Genomic DNA, 18,878 nt, shown 5'->3' with positions numbered 1-18,878 from the left:
GAGTGGCTGTATGGATCATTGTGAACTTGTATCCAGGATTGTATAAGTGAGTAAATATGTTTTAGTATATGTTTGAATAAGTAAGGTGTGTATAACTGTATAGTTGAGGAAATGGAGGTGTGATTGATTCTTTGCATGACTGACTAAGTGTCTGAGTAACTCCATGGATGAGTGACAGTCTATGAGTGTCTGTTTACACTGAGTGTATCTAAGGTTATATTAGAGTCTGAAGAGGTTTATCGTATTATCACATGAATGATGTCATCAGTGATGTGATCAGTAATGTCAAATGAGATGTCATCAGTGATGTCATCAGTGATGTCATTTGAGATGTCATCAGTGATGTCATCAGTGATGTCATTTGAGATGTCATCAGTGATGTCATCAGTGATGTCATTTGAGATGTCATCAGTGATGTCATCAGTGATGTCACTGACCATGTCATGAATGATGTAATATGTGACATGATCAGCAGTGGATTGCGGGTGCGCGATATATAGTTAGTGCAACTAACTATATATGGAATTTCAATGGTTTTGTGTGAGTAAAATAAGGTTTTTTAAATGCTAATTCCTAACTATATATGGTCTATAACCTATGGTTTTTTCAGTGAATTTTCAAGGTTTTGTAAATGCTAATTCCTAACTATATATGGTCTATAACCTATGGTTTTTTCAGTGAATTTTCAAGGTTTTGTAAATGCTAATTCCTAACTATATATGGTCCATAACCTATGGTTTTTTCTGTGAATTTCATTGGTTTTTTAACAGCTAATATCTGTAGCTGTAAAATGTATTCTTCTTTAAATCCAAAAATATATTTTATATGTTTATGAATAATTTTTTTTTTAAATATTTTTTTTTCTTCGTTCCCGCTTCGCAAATCGGGAAGCTTCCCGTTAGCTGACCTTGATGCCGCGAAATAGACCGCGAGCCGGTAAACGTTTCTTTACCGCAAGTGCCGCGTTACAAAACAACATCGTGACGCCTCCCGTCCGCATGACGTTTCACGTTGTCGCATGATACGTCATATGACGTACTACGTTAGCGAACTGGTACGCGAAGCGAGTCGCAAAGCGCAGGTTTCTGGAAGCAAACCGGGAGGCCCTGCAAAGCGCTTAACGTAAACACAGCAAGTCATGTGACTTGGTAATAACACTTTTCATTGGTTCATTTCACTTTTGGTTTCCTAATGATGTAAGACTAGGTCATATAATCTAAAATGAACACTTTTGATTGGTTGAGAACTCTTGTTTTTCCCAAATGATGAAAATCCCTCCTTCTTTCCTCACTCTGACTTTCATCATTGTGAGAGAAAGACCCTTTGTGATCACTGAGCAATGGCTTCTTTAGTAGCTTCAGCTGGTGCTTCCCCACCACCTCCACCACATCCAAGGAAGAGTGGACCACCTGCTCAAGTTATAATTCAACAAGAAGAAGAAGAAGAGGAACAGGAGGACGAGCACGAAGAGAGGCAGTTTTTGCCTGAGCAGCCCAGGACGTCTCACCGGAAAGAAAACTTCATTTGGCAATTTTTTACAATTCCCAAAGGTCAGAAAAAAGTAAATGCAAGATACGTAACTTGCCTTATATGTCAAGATAGACTGTCCAGAGGGACCGACAAAAAATACAGTTTCGGAAACTACACAATGCATCGCCATATGACTAGGTGGCATCCTAACAACTACAGTGCTGCACAGTTTCGGAACGACCTAGATAATCTCCCTATTATGGCCAGAAGATCTGTTGTACCGGAAGTAACGGGACCAGAGGGCAGGGAGATGGTGCCAAATATACAAATGAGATTTGGTGATGTAAAACACATCTGCACATTTTGCGATGGATTCATTTCCTACGGACAAAAAAGCATCACTCTGATCAACAGAGCTATTGACTATCATATGCAAGTTTGTACGAAACGCCCAAAATAATAAATACTTCTTTTTTTTGTTTTGTTGCTCCTGTTGAGCCCTTTACAATGAATCGTTTTCATTGCCCCCTCCAAGAAAAACCCCAAAAAATATAAAACTGTTCCGAAAAATTCAAAAACAGTAAAAAAATGTTCAGAAAAATAAAAAAATAAGTTCTTTTCAGAACTACCTCCCCGTTATTAAAAAATTGGTACAATATTTGGAACTGTGCCAACCTCTATTTCTCTTAGTTCGCTTCCCAGTTCGCTCGCCGGTACGCGAACCGGAAGCGAACCAAAAACAGTAAGTATAAGGGAAGGAAACAGACACTTATGTTAAAAGAAAGACAGCTATAGGGGAGTAAACTAGAGATACTATTACCCGTAATCCACTGCTGATGATGTCACATATTACATCATTCATGACATGCTCAGTGACATCATCAGCAGAGGATTGCGGGTTTTTTGGCAACATGCCTTATCCACGGTTTAATAACGCTGCCTTTTGCTTTATATAAGTTTTCAAATTGTATGAAATATATACCAATAGGTCGTTATGAACCTTTAGGTAGTGCTTTTCTTCATGAGGTCTGGTCGCTTCCATACACATACAGATGTTTCAAAGATGATCAAGAAGTTTATCTGAATGGAGAGGAATGCACTGAGACGCCAGATCATTCACTAATGTGTAGGCACATACAGTTACACGGTTCATGCAACAAACACCGACCAAATATGGCTTGCGTGTTGCAAGGCACGCCAGTTCCTGCTATCATCCCCACGTTCAAGTTGTTGGAAAATGGTAGTTATTTGATGCTCAATAATGAAGATTGTTCTGAGTTAATTAAAAGTATTCCTTTTATCGTAACAGTAAGTGAACGGGTTATTTGCTGCAGAAATGTTCTATTTCCTCCCACACATGAACATAGGGAGTTTTCAATCTGGCCACAAATACCAACCTTGGGACACGTTTCAACGGCATGGCAAGAATAAGAGCTCTTTTGTCTCAGAGAGAGGTGGCCTTGAGTTCGGCCCGTGAAACTTTCGTACTTCACATAGCGAACACCCGTACAGAGGTGCACACCCTTTTCAATTAAGATTTGCCTTTCAATTTCAGCAACATGTTTCCGACTATCTTTAACGCATCCTCCACAAAGTCCCTGGCGCACTTTTTTAAAGTTGTTACCAGTGGTCTCGTGACTTCATTTGAGAAAATCTTTGGAGTCATCCCTGCTTCCTTTCATTCTATTTTCTGCACTCTGGTTCGTGGATTGGCATTTTTACTTGCATTACCAGCGGACGCTCTTGTGCTTTTTTACATTTTTAAATATGGATGTCCCTCCTATGCAACCTCCCACCCTGCAGCTTATGACACTGTTCCGCAATCGCATGCTAGAATATTATGGCACAATGCCGTTGGCGATATTAAGCACGGCATATGGATTATCTTTTCGATTCTCCTACTTCACCTGTGTCCAGCCTGTATTTCACTGCCTGACCTGTGATTTCGATTGGGCCATTGATTTGTGTCTCTGCGGACCGGTTTCTCCTGACGTCGACTTTAATCAGCTGATGACTCCTATCATTACTCACGAGTTGGTTTGTCCTGGCGAAAGGATTATGGCTGTGGCATTGATGCATGGACTACTTGGTCCCTGGAATTTACTGGCGGCAGCACAGTCTTTCTTGGAACAGAGCTTTCTTGAAAACCCACCGAGCTGTCCTCTGATGGTGATAGAGGATCCGGTGCTGGGAGAGCACGTATGTTCTTTTCCGCTTTTAAATTGGATGGCTGAACTGTTTTCGGATGAAGACGGTGACTTCCTATTGGAGGCTGTTGCAGCTTATTTTGCATACACAGTTATGTCATAGACCTTTTTCATGTTTGATATGCTGAGTACTAGCATTTCATTGACAATTCATTGACTTATTTGTCAAGTTTTTATTATTTACCTTGCCTATTGGCTTAAGACTCGATAAAGTACTTGGCTGTTTTATTTTTCTTTAGCATTAAATTTTCCTAGTTTTTAATGCTTTACCTTGCGGACCGTCCACATATAAACTTGCAATCTGCTCTCATGAGATGGCACTTCTATTATCTTATTCAGTTCGTTTCCGGATCATGAGGAGGTGTCATCTAGGTCCTGGATATCTTTACACCGTGTTAAGTTAGCATGGGCTCATTACCGGTTTAAACGCCATTTTTCCTTTTTTGCAACTTCTGCACACGACACTTAGTTGTTGCTTTAGCTTTCCACCTAGTAGTTCATCGTGGTTTACATGAGAATAATATGTTATTGGTCTACTATCTGCTTTACTTGTTAAACTATATCTGTACAGCGAGTGCTAAAGTTTCAAGAACAACACGATACAGAATTGTTATGAGGTCTGATCTCCACGACTTCATACTCATAACATAAGTGCAACTTCTGCCAATTCTGGGCATGAGGCGGGTTTTATATTGCTTAGCCGAACACACATACACAACAGTTGATGCGGTTCACATGAAGAGAGAGCTGGTGTATGCTGATGTGATTACTTCAAATCTAAGACACTAAAGTATGGGCACGCCCTAAACCAACACAAAGAGACCTTCTTAGCAAATAATATAATATGTGTATTAGGGAGGGTGAGATATAAGCAGCCGCGGGCCGTGGAGGGAGTTACGATGGGGCAGGGAGGCGGGGAGGGGGAGAAGCAGGGTGGAGCCCTCTCTACCTTGCCCCTCCCCCTCCCCGCCTCCCTGCCCCACCGTAACTCCCTCCACGGCCCGCGGCTGCTTATAAGTGTTGCTAACTCTTATTCATTTACAGCATGTTAACATACTGTCACCATTCGCTTTTTATGTACTAGTAACTATGCTGGTAATTTTGCTACTGATAATATGTGTACTTGTATTCTCCACCCTGCTTCTCCCCCTCCCCGCCTCCCTGCCTCACCGTAACTCCCTCCACGGCCCGCGGCTGCTTATAAGTGTTGCTAACTCTTATTCATTTACAGCATGTTAACATACTATCACCATTCACTTTTTATGTACTAGTAACTATGCTGGTAATTTTGCTACTGATAATATGTGTACTTTTATTATCTAAGGTACTACGCCTGAGAAGACGGCATTAGTAAATAAACATTTCAAATACACATCTGTTCTTCTTAACTCCATGTTCTGGTTTCTAAGAAATCTATAACGACCGACTGTTCATGAGTTCCACGTATCCTGAGGTACTATAAGTTCATATTCTGGATTGTCTAAACATTGAGAGTTTGTTATATCCAATGTGACACTGTACCTAGCTTGCTAAGGAGTTTTTGATTACTAACGTGAGTTTTGGGACACCCTAATTCGCCGAGGTTCCAATCCTCTGTCCACAGTTCTGTGTGAGAACAGAAACCCTGCGACAGGGGCACCCCCGACCCTTGCTGGAGCTTCATCACACTTGCGATACAACTCCAGCAATGCGCCACCTTTACGGCACAGATACATCACGCATCTGTGCTGTTTTTGCCCCATGATGCGCCGCATTGTAAATGCAGCACACCATAGGTGACGGAACAGCGGCACAGAATGACTAACACATCCCTGGTGATGCGCCAGTCATCATAAATGTATCCCTATGCTTCTTATCTTGTTAGAGATGAACCGCCATATGTATCATCAAAGTTTTTTGCATTTCCTAAATAGCGAACTTTAAGGAATAAATAGCGATTCTTTACCATTCCTAGTTTGCGATGAGCTATTTGCTAATTAGCCGAATGTAGCCCAATGAAGCCCAATGTAGCCCAATGTAGCCCAAAGATGGCCGCCAGACACACAAAAAAACAAATGTAGCCCAAATATCAGCCAGATGTAGCCCAACTATAGCCCAGTGACAGAATGACCAATCAGCTTCGCAAACCTCCGTTACGCGAAGCGGAGCGCTGTTACAGATATATATCTTTTTTTGAACGTTAATTTCTCAAAATCCACTGGAGCACATATATTGAGACCTAGCAAAGGCACATCGGGCTACCAGTCCCTAATATTTTGCCAAGTTTCGTGCAAATCCATTCAGCCGTTCGATTATTATTATTATTTTTTTTTTTTGCCCCGCGGGGCCCTTTTAAAACCTCCACATCAAACCTAGGGGGTCAGCGAGGATCTACTATGCCCCCTTATAGTTATTTCCCCCTTTGTTTTGACCTCCTCTTGTCTCTCGATCCTACCGAGAGACAAGATGGCGGCCGCTACGGACTGTTTGGAATGTTGAAAGACGCCGGAGAACCAATCAGCTTCGCTTCACAAAGCTCCGTTGCGCGAAAAGTCCGCGAACCAGAGCGCTGCCCGGTCCGCTGTTACAGATATATATCTTTTTTTAAACGTTAATTTCTCAAAATCCACTGGAGCACATATATTGAGACCTACAAAAGGCACATCGGGCTACCAGTCCCTACAATTTTGCCAAGTTTCGTGCAAATCCATTCAGCCGTTCGGGCTAAAAGTGAGGCCAACCGCCCTATGGAAATTAACATGGGAAAAACGCGTTTTGGGACCCCCCTTTTTTCTCGGCCCCCCCTTGACGAACCCTCCCAAAATTTTCAGGGGCTGCTCAGAAACAGAATGTGCCATTTTCCTGAAGATTTCAGCCAATTCCGTCCACAAACGCCAAAGTTATTAGACATAGAATTTTCAAAAATCCCATAGAGAAAAAATCCTAACTATATATACCTACTGGCGACCGCCAGTAGGTAATATATATATATATATATATATATATATATGTATATATATATATATATATATATATATATTTATATTTATATATATAGATATATATATATATATATTACCTACTGGCGGTCGCCAGTAGGTATATATAGTTAGGATTTTTTCTCTATGGGATTTTTGAAAATTCTATGTCTAATAACTTTGGCGTTTGTGGACGGAATTGGCTGAAATTTTCAGGAAAATGGAACATTTTGTTTCTGAGCAGCCCCTAAAAATTTTGGGGGGGTTCGTCAAGGGGGGGCCGAGAAAAAAGGGGGTCCCAAAACGCGTTTTTCCCATGTTAATTTCCATAGGGCGGTTGGCCTCACTTTTAGCCCGAACGGCTGAATGGATTTGCACGAAACTTGGCAAAATTGTAGGGACTGGTAGCCCGATGTGCCTTTTGTAGGTCTCAATATATGTGCTCCAGTGGATTTTGAGAAATTAACGTTTAAAAAAAGATATATATCTGTAACAGCGGACTGGGCAGCGGCCCAGGACGCGGACTTTTCGCACAACGGAGCTTTGTGAAGCGAAGCTGATTGGTTCTCCGGCGTCTGTCAACATTCCAAACAGTCCGTAGCGGCCGCCATCTTGTCTCTCGGTTGGATCGAGAGACAAGAGGAGGTCAAAACAAAGGGGGAAATAACTATAAGGGGGCATAGTAGATCCTCGCTGACCCCCTAGGTTTGATGTGGAGGTTTTAAAAGGGCCCCGCGGGGCAAAAAAAAAAAATAATAATAATAATCGAACGGCTGAATGGATTTGCACGAAACTTGGCAAAATATTAGGGACTGGTAGCCCGATGTGCCTTTGCTAGGTCTCAATATATGTGCTCCAGTGGATTTTGAGAAATTAACGTTCAAAAAAAGATATATATCTGTAACAGCGCTCCGCTTCGCGTAACGGAGGTTTGCGAAGCTGATTGGTCATTCTGTCACTGGGCTATAGTTGGGCTACATCTGGCTGATATTTGGGCTACATTTGTTTTTTTGTGTGTCTGGCAGCCATCTTTGGGCTACATTGGGCTACATTGGGCTTCATTGGGCTACATTCGGCTAATTAGCAAATAGCTCATCGCAAACTAGGAATGGTAAAGAATCGCTATTTATTCCTTAAAGTTCGCTATTTAGGAAATGCAAAAAACTTTGATGATACATATGGCGGTTCATCTCTAACAAGATAAGAAGCATAGGGATACATTTATGATGACTGGCGCATCACCAGGGATGTGTTAGTCATTCTGTGCCGCTGTTCCGTCACCTATGGTGTGCTGCATTTACAATGCGGCGCATCATGGGGCAAAAACAGCACAGATGCGTGATGTATCTGTGCCGTAAAGGTGGCGCATTGCTGGAGTTGTATCGCAAGTGTGATGAAGCTCCAGCAAGGGTCGGGGGTGCCCCTGTCGCAGGGTTTCTGTTCTCACACAGAACTGTGGACAGAGGATTGGAACCTTGGCGAATTAGGGTGTCCCAAAACTCACGTTAGTAATCAAAAACTCCTTAGCAAGCTAGGTACAGTGTCACATTGGATATAACAAACTCTCAATGTTTAGACAATCCAGAATATGAACTTATAGTACCTCAGGATACGTGGAACTCATGAACAGTCGGTCGTTATAGATTTCTTAGAAACCAGAACATGGAGTTAAGAAGAACAGATGTGTATTTGAAATGTTTATTTACTAATGCCGTCTTCTCAGGCGTAGTACCTTAGATAATAAAAGTACACATATTATCAGTAGCAAAATTACCAGCATAGTTACTAGTACATAAAAAGTGAATGGTGATAGTATGTTAACATGCTGTAAATGAATAAGAGTTAGCAACACTTATAAGCAGCCGCGGGCCGTGGAGGGAGTTACGGTGAGGCAGGGAGGCGGGGAGGGGGAGAAGCAGGGTGGAGAATACAAGTACACATATTATCAGTAGCAAAATTACCAGCATAGTTACTAGTACATAAAAAGCGAATGGTGACAGTATGTTAACATGCTGTAAATGAATAAGAGTTAGCAACACTTATAAGCAGCCGCGGGCCGTGGAGGGAGTTACGGTGGGGCAGGGAGGCGGGGAGGGGGAGGGGCAAGGTAGAGAGGGCTCCACCCTGCTTCTCCCTGCCCCATCGTAACTCCCTCCACGGCCCGCGGCTGCTTATATCTCACCCTCCCTAATACACATATTATATTATTTGCTAAGAAGGTCTCTTTGTGTTGGTTTAGGGCGTGCCCATACTTTAGTGTCTTAGATTTGAAGGAATCACATCAGCATACACCAGCTCTCTCTTCATGTGAACCGCATCAACTGTTGTGTATGTGTGTTCGGCAAAGCAATATAAAACCCGCCTCATGCCCAGAATTGGCAGAAGTTGCACTTATGTTATGAGTATGAAGTCGTGGAGATCAGACCTCATAACAATTCTGTATCGTGTTGTTCTTGAAACTTTAGCACTCGCTGTACAGATATAGTTTAACAAGTAAAGCAGATAGTAGACCAATAACATATTATTCTCATGTAAACCACGATGAACTACTAGGTGGAAAGCTAAAGCAACAACTAAGTGTCTTGTGCAGAAGTTGCAAAAAAGGAAAAATGGCGTTTAAACCGGTAATGAGCCCATGCTAACTTAACACGGTGTAAAGATATCCAGGACCTAGATGACACCTCCCCATGATCCGGAAACGAACTGAATAAGATAATAGAAGTGCCATCTCATGAGAGCAGATTGCAAGTTTATATGTGGACGGTCCGCAAGGTAAAGCATTAAAAACTAGGAAAATTTAATGCTAAAGAAAAATAAAACAGCCAAGTACTTTATCGAGTCTTAAGCCAATAGGCAAGGTAAATAATAAAAACTTGACAAATAAGTCAATGAATTGTCAATGAAATGCTAGTACTCAGCATATCAAACATGAAAAAGGTCTATGACATAACTGTGTATGCAAAATAAGCTGCAACAGCCTCCAATAGGAAGTCACCGTCTTCATCCGAAAACAGTTCAGCCATCCAATTTAAAAGCGGAAAAGAACATACGTGCTCTCCCAGCACCGGATCCTCTATCACCATCAGAGGACAGCTCGGTGGGTTTTCAAGAAAGCTCTGTTCCAAGAAAGACTGTGCTGCCGCCAGTAAATTCCAGGGACCAAGTAGTCCATGCATCAATGCCACAGCCATAATCCTTTCGCCAGGACAAACCAACTCGTGAGTAATGATAGGAGTCATCAGCTGATTAAAGTCGACGTCAGGAGAAACCGGTCCGCAGAGACACAAATCAATGGCCCAATCGAAATCACAGGTCAGGCAGTGAAATACAGGCTGGACACAGGTGAAGTAGGAGAATCGAAAAGATAATCCATATGCCGTGCTTAATATCGCCAACGGCATTGTGCCATAATATTCTAGCATGCGATTGCGGAACAGTGTCAGCAGCTGCAGGGTGGGAGGTTGCATAGGAGGGACATCCATATTTAAAAATGTAAAAAAGCACAAGAGCGTCCGCTGGTAATGCAAGTAAAAATGCCAATCCACGAACCAGCGTGGAGAAAATGGAATGAAAGGAAGCAGGGATGACTCCAAAGATTTTCTCAAATGAAGTCACGAGACCACTGGTAACAACTTTAAAAAAGTGCGCCAGGGACTTTGTGGAGGATGCGTTAAAGATAGTCGGAAACATGTTGCTGAAATTGAAAGGCAAATCTTAATTGAAAAGGGTGTGCACCTCTGTACGGGTGTTCGCTATGTGAAGTACGAAAGTTTCACGGGCCGAACTCAAGGCCACCTCTCTCTGAGACAAAAGAGCTCTTATTCTTGCCATGCCGTTGAAACGTGTCCCAAGGTTGGTATTTGTGGCCAGATTGAAAACTCCCTATGTTCATGTGTGGGAGGAAATAGAACATTTCTGCAGCAAATAACCCGTTCACTTACTGTTACGATAAAAGGAATACTTTTAATTAACTCAGAACAATCTTCATTATTGAGCATCAAATAACTACCATTTTCCAACAACTTGAACGTGGGGATGATAGCAGGAACTGGCGTGCCTTGCAACACGCAAGCCATATTTGGTCGGTGTTTGTTGCATGAACCGTGTAACTGTATGTGCCTACACATTAGTGAATGATCTGGCGTCTCAGTGCATTCCTCTCCATTCAGATAAACTTCTTGATCATCTTTGAAACATCTGTATGTGTATGGAAGCGACCAGACCTCATGAAGAAAAGCACTACCTAAAGGTTCATAACGACCTATTGGTATATATTTCATACAATTTGAAAACTTATATAAAGCAAAAGGCAGCGTTATTAAACCGTGGAAAAGGCATGTTGCCAAAAAACCCGCAATCCTCTGCTGATGATGTCACTGAGCATGTCATGAATGATGTAATATGTGACATCATCAGCAGTGGATTACGGGTAATAGTATCTCTAGTTTACTCCCCTATAGCTGTCTTTCTTTTAACATAAGTGTCTGTTTCCTTCCCTTATACTTACTGTTTTTGGTTCGCTTCCGGTTCGCGTACCGGCGAGCGAACTGGGAAGCGAACTAAGAGAAATAGAGGTTGGCACAGTTACAAATATTGTACCAATTTTTTAATAACGGGGAGGTAGTTCTGAAAAGAACTTTTTTTTTTTTTTTCTGAACATTTTTTTACTGTTTTGGAATTTTTCGGAACAGTTTTATATTTTTTTGGGTTTTTCTTGGAGGGGGCAATGAAAACGATTCATTGTAAAGGGCTCTACAGGAGCAACAAAACAAAAAAAAGAAGTATTTATTATTTTGGGCGTTTCGTACAAACTTGCATATGATAGTCAATAGCTCTGTTGATCAGAGTGATGCTTTTTTCTCCGTAGGAAATGAATCCATCGCAAAATACGCAGATGTGTTTTACATCACCAAATCTCATTTGTATATTTGGCACCATCTCCCTGCCCTCTGGTCCCGTTACTTCCGGTACAACAGATCTTCTGGCCATAATAGGGAGATTATCTAGGTCGTTCCGAAACTGTGCAGCACTGTAGTTGTTAGGATGCCACCTAGTCATATGGCGATGCATTGTGTAGTTTCCGAAACTGTATTTTTTGTCGGTCCCTCTGGACAGTCTATCTTGACATATAAGGCAAGTTACGTATCTTGCATTTACTTTTTTCTGACCTTTGGGAATTTTAAAAAATTGCCAAATGAAGTTTTCTTTCCGGTGAGACGTCCTGGGCTGCTCAGGCAAAAACTGCCTCTCTTCGTGCTCGTCCTCCTGTTCCTCTTCTTCTTCTTCTTGTTGAATTATAACTTGAGCAGGTGGTCCACTCTTCCTTGGATGTGGTGGAGGTGGTGGGGAAGCACCAGCTGAAGCTACTAAAGAAGCCATTGCTCAGTGATCACAAAGGGTCTTTCTCTCACAATGATGAAAGTCAGAGTGAGGAAAGAAGGAGGGATTTTCATCATTTGGGAAAAACAAGAGTTCTCAACCAATCAAAAGTGTTCATTTTAGATTATATGACCTAGTCTTACATCATTAGGAAACCAAAAGTGAAATGAACCAATGAAAAGTGTTATTACCAAGTCACATGACTTGCTGTGTTTACGTTAAGCGCTTTGCAGGGCCTCCCGGTTTGCTTCCAGAAACCTGCGCTTTGCGACTCGCTTCGCGTACCAGTTCGCTAACGTAGTACGTCATATGACGTATCACGCGACAACGTGAAACGTCATGCGGACGGGAGGCGTCACGATGTTGTTTTGTAACGCGGCACTTGCGGTAAAGAAACGTTTACCGGCTCGCGGTCTATTTCGCGGCATCAAGGTCAGCTAACGGGAAGCTTCCCGATTTGCGAAGCGGGAACGAAGAAAAAAAAATATTTAAAAAAAAAATTATTCATAAACATATAAAATATATTTTTGGATTTAAAGAAGAATACATTTTACAGCTACAGATATTAGCTGTTAAAAAACCAATGAAATTCACAGAAAAAACCATAGGTTATGGACCATATATAGTTAGGAATTAGCATTTACAAAACCTTGAAAATTCACTGAAAAAACCATAGGTTATAGACCATATATAGTTAGGAATTAGCATTTACAAAACCTTGAAAATTCACTGAAAAAACCATAGGTTATAGACCATATATAGTTAGGAATTAGCATTTAAAAAACCTTATTTTACTCACACAAAACCATTGAAATTCCATATATAGTTAGTTGCACTAACTATATATCGCGCACCCGCAATCCACTGCTGATCATGTCACATATTACATCATTCATGACATGGTCAGTGACATCACTGATGACATCACTGATGACATCTCAAATGACATCACTGATGACATCACTGATGACATCTCAAATGACATCACTGATGACATCACTGATGACATCTCAAATGACATCACTGATGACATCTCATTTGACATTACTGATCACATCACTGATGACATCATTCATGTGATAATACGATGAACCTCTTCAGACTCTAATATAACCTTAGATACACTCAGTGTAAACAGACACTCATAGACTGTCACTCATCTATGGAGTTACTCAGACACTTAGTCAGTAATGCAAAGAATCAATCACACCTCCATTTCCTCAACTATACAGTTATACACACCTTACTTATTCAAACATATACTAAAACATATTTACTCACTTATACAATCCTGGATACAAGTTCACAATGATCCATTCAGCCACTCACACATTCACTGGCTCTTATGCACAGTTATTTATATATGTCAACTCTCACATGTACTGTATTTTACATATGTACTTACTTTAACATGTAGCACTGAGATATCCATTCACTCACCAATACACTCATGCACACAGTCAACTGCCCATACAGCTGTTTCCACATGCACTTTTGAACCCATACATCTAGTCAATCAACTGCTCACACATCTATGCAGAGAGTCATACACCTCCCAGCCACCCACACACACACTCAGTCTCCCATACAAATGCTTGGGCAACCAATCAATAACCCATATAGTTAATCATATAGCTACTGATCAACACATGCAGCAGTTTACAGAACAACAGACATAATGATGCACAAATTAAGACAGTTTAGTCACTAACCCATGCACTCAGTGAGACACATTTAATCAGTCACTCATACAGTCAGTCATGCCCCTACTAAATCCTTCATCAAAACACTTATACATCCACTCATTCTTCAATATGTAAGACATATTTTAACTTTACAGAATTATACAGTCACTGGATGTAGTCATCAGTGATGTCATCAGTGATGTCATTTGAGATGTCATCAGTGATGTCATCAGTGATGTCATTTGAGATGTCATCAGTGATGTCATCAGTGATGTCACTGACCATGTCATGAATGATGTAATATGTGACATGATCAGCAGTGGATTGCGGGTGCGCGATATATAGTTAGTGCAACTAACTATATATGGAATTTCAATGGTTTTGTGTGAGTAAAATAAGGTTTTTTAAATGCTAATTCCTAACTATATATGGTCTATAACCTATGGTTTTTTCAGTGAATTTTCAAGGTTTTGTAAATGCTAATTCCTAACTATATATGGTCTATAACCTATGGTTTTTTCAGTGAATTTTCAAGGTTTTGTAAATGCTAATTCCTAACTATATATGGTCTATAACCTATGGTTTTTTCAGTGAATTTTCAAGGTTTTGTAAATGCTAATTCCTAACTATATATGGTCCATAACCTATGGTTTTTTCTGTGAATATATATATATACAAATATGATTCCAAACTTTTGCTCAAAAGCAGGCGCTGACTCCGCGAATATTTTCCAAAGCAAGATTACTTTATTCCAAAAAAACGACCCAGGCGCGTTTCGCTGGTATGCACCGCCTTGCACTATATATATATATATATATATATATATATATATATATATGTCCACGAAAACCTCCAGCAAAACAGAAGGAAGGGGCCACAGGCAGGGAAATTCGAGAGAGGTTTTATTGATGATACAGCAGTTGTGGCATAATGCATTTCGGCGTGGTGTGCCTTCCTCAGATGCCGCTGACGAACTGCAGGTGAGTTTGACCCAGTTAAAAATATATATATATACATATTCCAGCTCCGAAGTACCCAATGTACAAAGGAGCACCCGGACCTCAGCTGCACACAAGGAGTCTTGAATGGTAAGCACGCCTCCAGCACAACGATATCCATTAACTGTTCAAACTTCCCTGGATGCCTGACGCGTTTAGAAGTGTCCCCACTTCTCTTCAGAGGTTTTGGCAGTTATGAAGGAGCGCTTGAGGCACCACACCCCTTCTTGCTTAGATGCAGGCCCTGGATGGGACTTATGGGACTTGTAGTGCCTCACGTCGTGCTAATGTTCAGTTGGTAACTTTTCAAGCCCACAGATGGGCCTCGCTGTGTGGAATTCGTGCAAAATCCATACGCTGCTGTCCCATGTTCTCGGCCCGTAGTCAAGACCGCATGACCCCCGGTTCTTTCAGGGTGGTGCTCCTTCCGCGGCATGGATCACCGCGTAAATATTCCAGCTCCGAAGTACCCAACGTACAAAGGAGCACCCGGACCTCAGCTGCACACAGGAGCCTTGAATGGTAAGCACGCCTCCAGCACAATGATATCCTTTAACTGTTCAAACTGCCCTGGATGCCTGACGCGTTTCAAAGTGTCCCCACTTCTCTTCAGAGGCTTTGGTAGTTATGAAGGAGTGCTTGAGGCACCACACCCCTTCTTGCTTAGATGCACGCCCTGGATGGGACTTATGGGACTTGTAGTGCCTCACGTCGCGCTAATGTTCAGTTGGTAACTTTTCAAGCCCACAGATGGGCCTCGCTGTGTGGAATTCGTGCAAAATCCATACGCTGCTGTCCCATGTTCTCGGCCCGTAGTCAAGACCGCATGGCCCCCGGTTCTTTCAGGGTGGTGCTCCTTCCGCGGCATGGGTCGCCGCGTAAATATTCCAGCTCCGAAGTACCCAACGTACAAAGGAGCACCCGGACCTCAGCTGCACACAAGGAGCCTTGAATGGTAAGCACGCCTCCAGCACAACGATATCCTTTAACTGTTCAAACTACCCGGGATGCCTGACGCATTTCGAAGTGTCCCCACTTCTCTTCAGAGGCTTTGGCAGTTATGAAGGAGCGCTTGAGGCACCACACCCCTTCTTACTTAGATGCACGCCCTGGATGGGACTTATGGGACTTGTAGTGCCTCACGTCGTGCTAATGTTCAGTTGGTAACTTTTCAAGCCCACAGATGGGGGTCGCTGTGTGGAATTCGTGCAAAATCCACACATGCCCTCCACTATCAAACGGTTGGTGTCAAAAACAGGTATTCTTGCATTTGATCGACCAGTTCCGGTCTCCCAATGCAATGTTCTGGTGGAAGATCTATGGGAGACTTTTTGCTCCTGTTTTTGGAAGAGTAAAGATTCCCGATTGTGCAGGATTACTTTCAAGAAACATTGGAATAACATCCAGGGTTGCTACCATTCCCTTGTCCTGATGAAGATCCTTTGAAGCATCTGTAGGTTGTAGTAATTTCAGCACGTTAAACTGTTGACTGTTATTATTTATGGATATATGTACAATACACTCAATAAGTGAGTTTCACAGAAGAGGTTGCATTTCCAATCAGTCGATGTTGGACTTGGCCCTTTTGGGAGGTCCACCCCTGAACTTTTTGCCTTCTAATATGACATAATGGTAGTGATTTCTGGTCTCTGCGCACTTTAGCACTGTGGGCCAGTGTAAAGTGCGTGCGCTCTCTGAGTGCATGTGGTGAGATTGGTCTGTCCTGCCATAGGAATGCAGGGGGGATATGTGTGTCCATGGTAATTCCTGATGTGAGAGGAAAGCAGGGGCGAGTTTGGTATGTGCAAACTCGTCAGATTAAATGCTGCGCAACGGTGTGCGCAGATTTATTGTGCCTAGTGGAGAAGTGCCACTTTTAGAAGTTGACATTTCTGTGTGCAGTGTCTGCCTGCCTGATGTTAATTGTGTGTCTGGTTTGTGATTGACAAGGGCTGACTGGTGTGCTTGGCTCCTGGAGCCAGAATGGGTCTACCTGGTGGTGAATAGGGAGATCTGCATGCAGATGGGAGGGAGGAGTTGCACCTGGGACCTGAATAGGGCTGGTCCTCCCCTCCAGAATGCTGGCTCCACCCCCTGTGGTGCGTCTGATGTCCCTGGCCTGTCCTGTGAATAGAGGAGAGGAGCTGAGCAAAACAAAGTGCTCAAGTGTTCCTGAACCAGTTGTAACTGGTTCTCTACTAGCCCTGTGCTGTGTCACAAAGGGATTTTTCTGTATAAGGGGCTGTGTTCCCATGAAGATGTTCATGCTGCTGCTGGGGCTCAGGGGAAGGTTTGCCTCCCTGGGCCCTGCCCTGCCCCTGGATGCCTGAGGACTCCTTGGGACCCTTTTTCCTGGGCCCCACTATACCCTAGGACCCTTTTGCGCTGTTTTGCTCTCTGGGGCTAGGTGCCTTTGCCCTTAGTGTGTGGGCTGCTTTATCCCAATTCGCCCACCTTATTTTTTAACTTACAGGTGCCCACCCTGCATTTTGTCCACATGTTCTGTGGTTGCCTATGCCCAGTGAGCAGGTGCCCACCCTGCATCTTCGCGTTCATTTTATAATTGCTGCGGGTGCCCACCCCGCTTGTTGGAGTCTCACGTGGGTACCCACCCTGCTTTGTAGGTTTACTGAAGAGGGAGCCTGCCCCTCATTGTGCCCCTCGCTTCACCACCACAGCACGGGAGAAGAACCGAAAGCAGAAGTCCAGCCAGCTGCCTGATTGTGGGCGGGGCCGAAGACAAATACTAGAGCCTCTCTCCCTGGCCGGGAGAAGCCGCACCGAGCCTTGTGGGCTCCATGCTAAGTCCCGGTCCCGAGATGGGGGACTGGGTGAACCAGGGCACTGATATGGTGGTGCTCCCATGAGTAGGGAGAGCCCCATATGCCGCCGCACTCAAGAGGAGTCCCGGGTCCAAGGAGGTGGCCCGGGTGAAGAGAGGCCAAGATCGGAGTCCTACCGCAGAAGCCAGGTGAGCAGGGCTCCTGTTCGAGGGTGCCTGGCAGAGTCACCTGGTCAGAGCGGCCCCGTTTGTGCAGCGGGCCGCTCCAATGTGGAGATAGTGGTTTAAAGGGCCCACCCCCGTGGGGGTCCCGAGGACCCCGTATCCGGGGCCTTATCGAGGCGCATTGTCGGCGCCTGCGCGGCCTCACTTGTGAGGGGGTAGCCCCAACGACAGGGGGCATGTTTATTTAAAGAGCCTGTGTGGCTCTACCCTGGCCTTATTTGTTTAAAGAGCCTGTGTGGCTCTAACCTGGCCTTATTTTTTGAAAGTGCCAGTGCGCTCCACAGTGCTTAGGGGCATTATTCTCCTTTCAGAGCCTAGGTGGCTCCACAGTTTGGCCCCACTATTTCTAGAGCCTAGATGGCTCCAACGGTTGGCACATTTCTGTTAAGGGCTACTGAGAGCCCCTGCCGCATTTGCTAACTTTCACAGCTGCCCAGCAAGTAGTGGGCAGCTGCTTCGTTTAGGCCCGGATGTCATGGTTCTCAGCTGCCCAGCAAGTAGTGGGCATCTGCAACGTTTAGGTTTTGCGCAGTGGCGCACCCTCGACCTTTGCTGTCTAGGCAGCAGCCCTGACTTTGTGGACATAGGGCATTTGAGCCCCCTTTCTGAGATGGCCAGGGGGATTGTTACATTGATAGAGCGCCAGGCCCTAATGTGATTTATGTGCTAATGGGATTTTGGTTCTAGGATATGTATTGTGTATAGTATGTTTGGCACACCCTATTTTGATACCTCTAAAATATGGTTTATAAATATGAGGTTGGTTTGCCTATTTTGGTTTGTGTTAGTGAGATTATACTTCACTGTGTAATTTACGCCCCAAGTGTGATTTATACGTAGATGGTTAGGGTCTAATGTATTTAGACTTGTGGGATACTGTGCATAATCTAGTTTATGTCACAGACTGATGCAAAGTACAGTGATTACCAGTGTTTACTGGTTGTACGTTTTATGATCTATTTTGCTTTTACCAAGTTCACCTTATAATGGTTCTGAGAGTGGTCCATGTGGCTCTGTCAGGTGTACATAATCCCTTGTAAATCTTGCCACGTGCCAGTTGGCACAGTGTACAGTATGTATTTACTATTCTAATGTGTTTTGAAAATACAAGTGTGTCTGGGATGTTGTTGCTGTTGTGTGCGTGCGCAAATGCTTTACACATTGCCTCCGGGATA

General features: G+C 43.3%; 1 long non-coding RNA gene across 3 annotated transcripts in view; it reads right to left on the bottom strand.

The window, feature by feature from the left end:
- LOC144821739 (uncharacterized) overlaps positions 1 to 18,878 on the bottom strand; it is a 511,371-nt gene that overhangs the window by 409,481 nt on the left and 83,012 nt on the right. The gene's annotated exons all lie outside the window — the stretch shown is intronic.

This window comes from Lissotriton helveticus, chromosome 2_2 (assembly GCF_964261635.1).
Source record: "Lissotriton helveticus chromosome 2_2, aLisHel1.1, whole genome shotgun sequence".
NCBI classification, from domain to species: Eukaryota; Metazoa; Chordata; class Amphibia; order Caudata; family Salamandridae; genus Lissotriton; species Lissotriton helveticus.
This window is presented reverse-complemented; position numbering and strand designations above follow the sequence as displayed.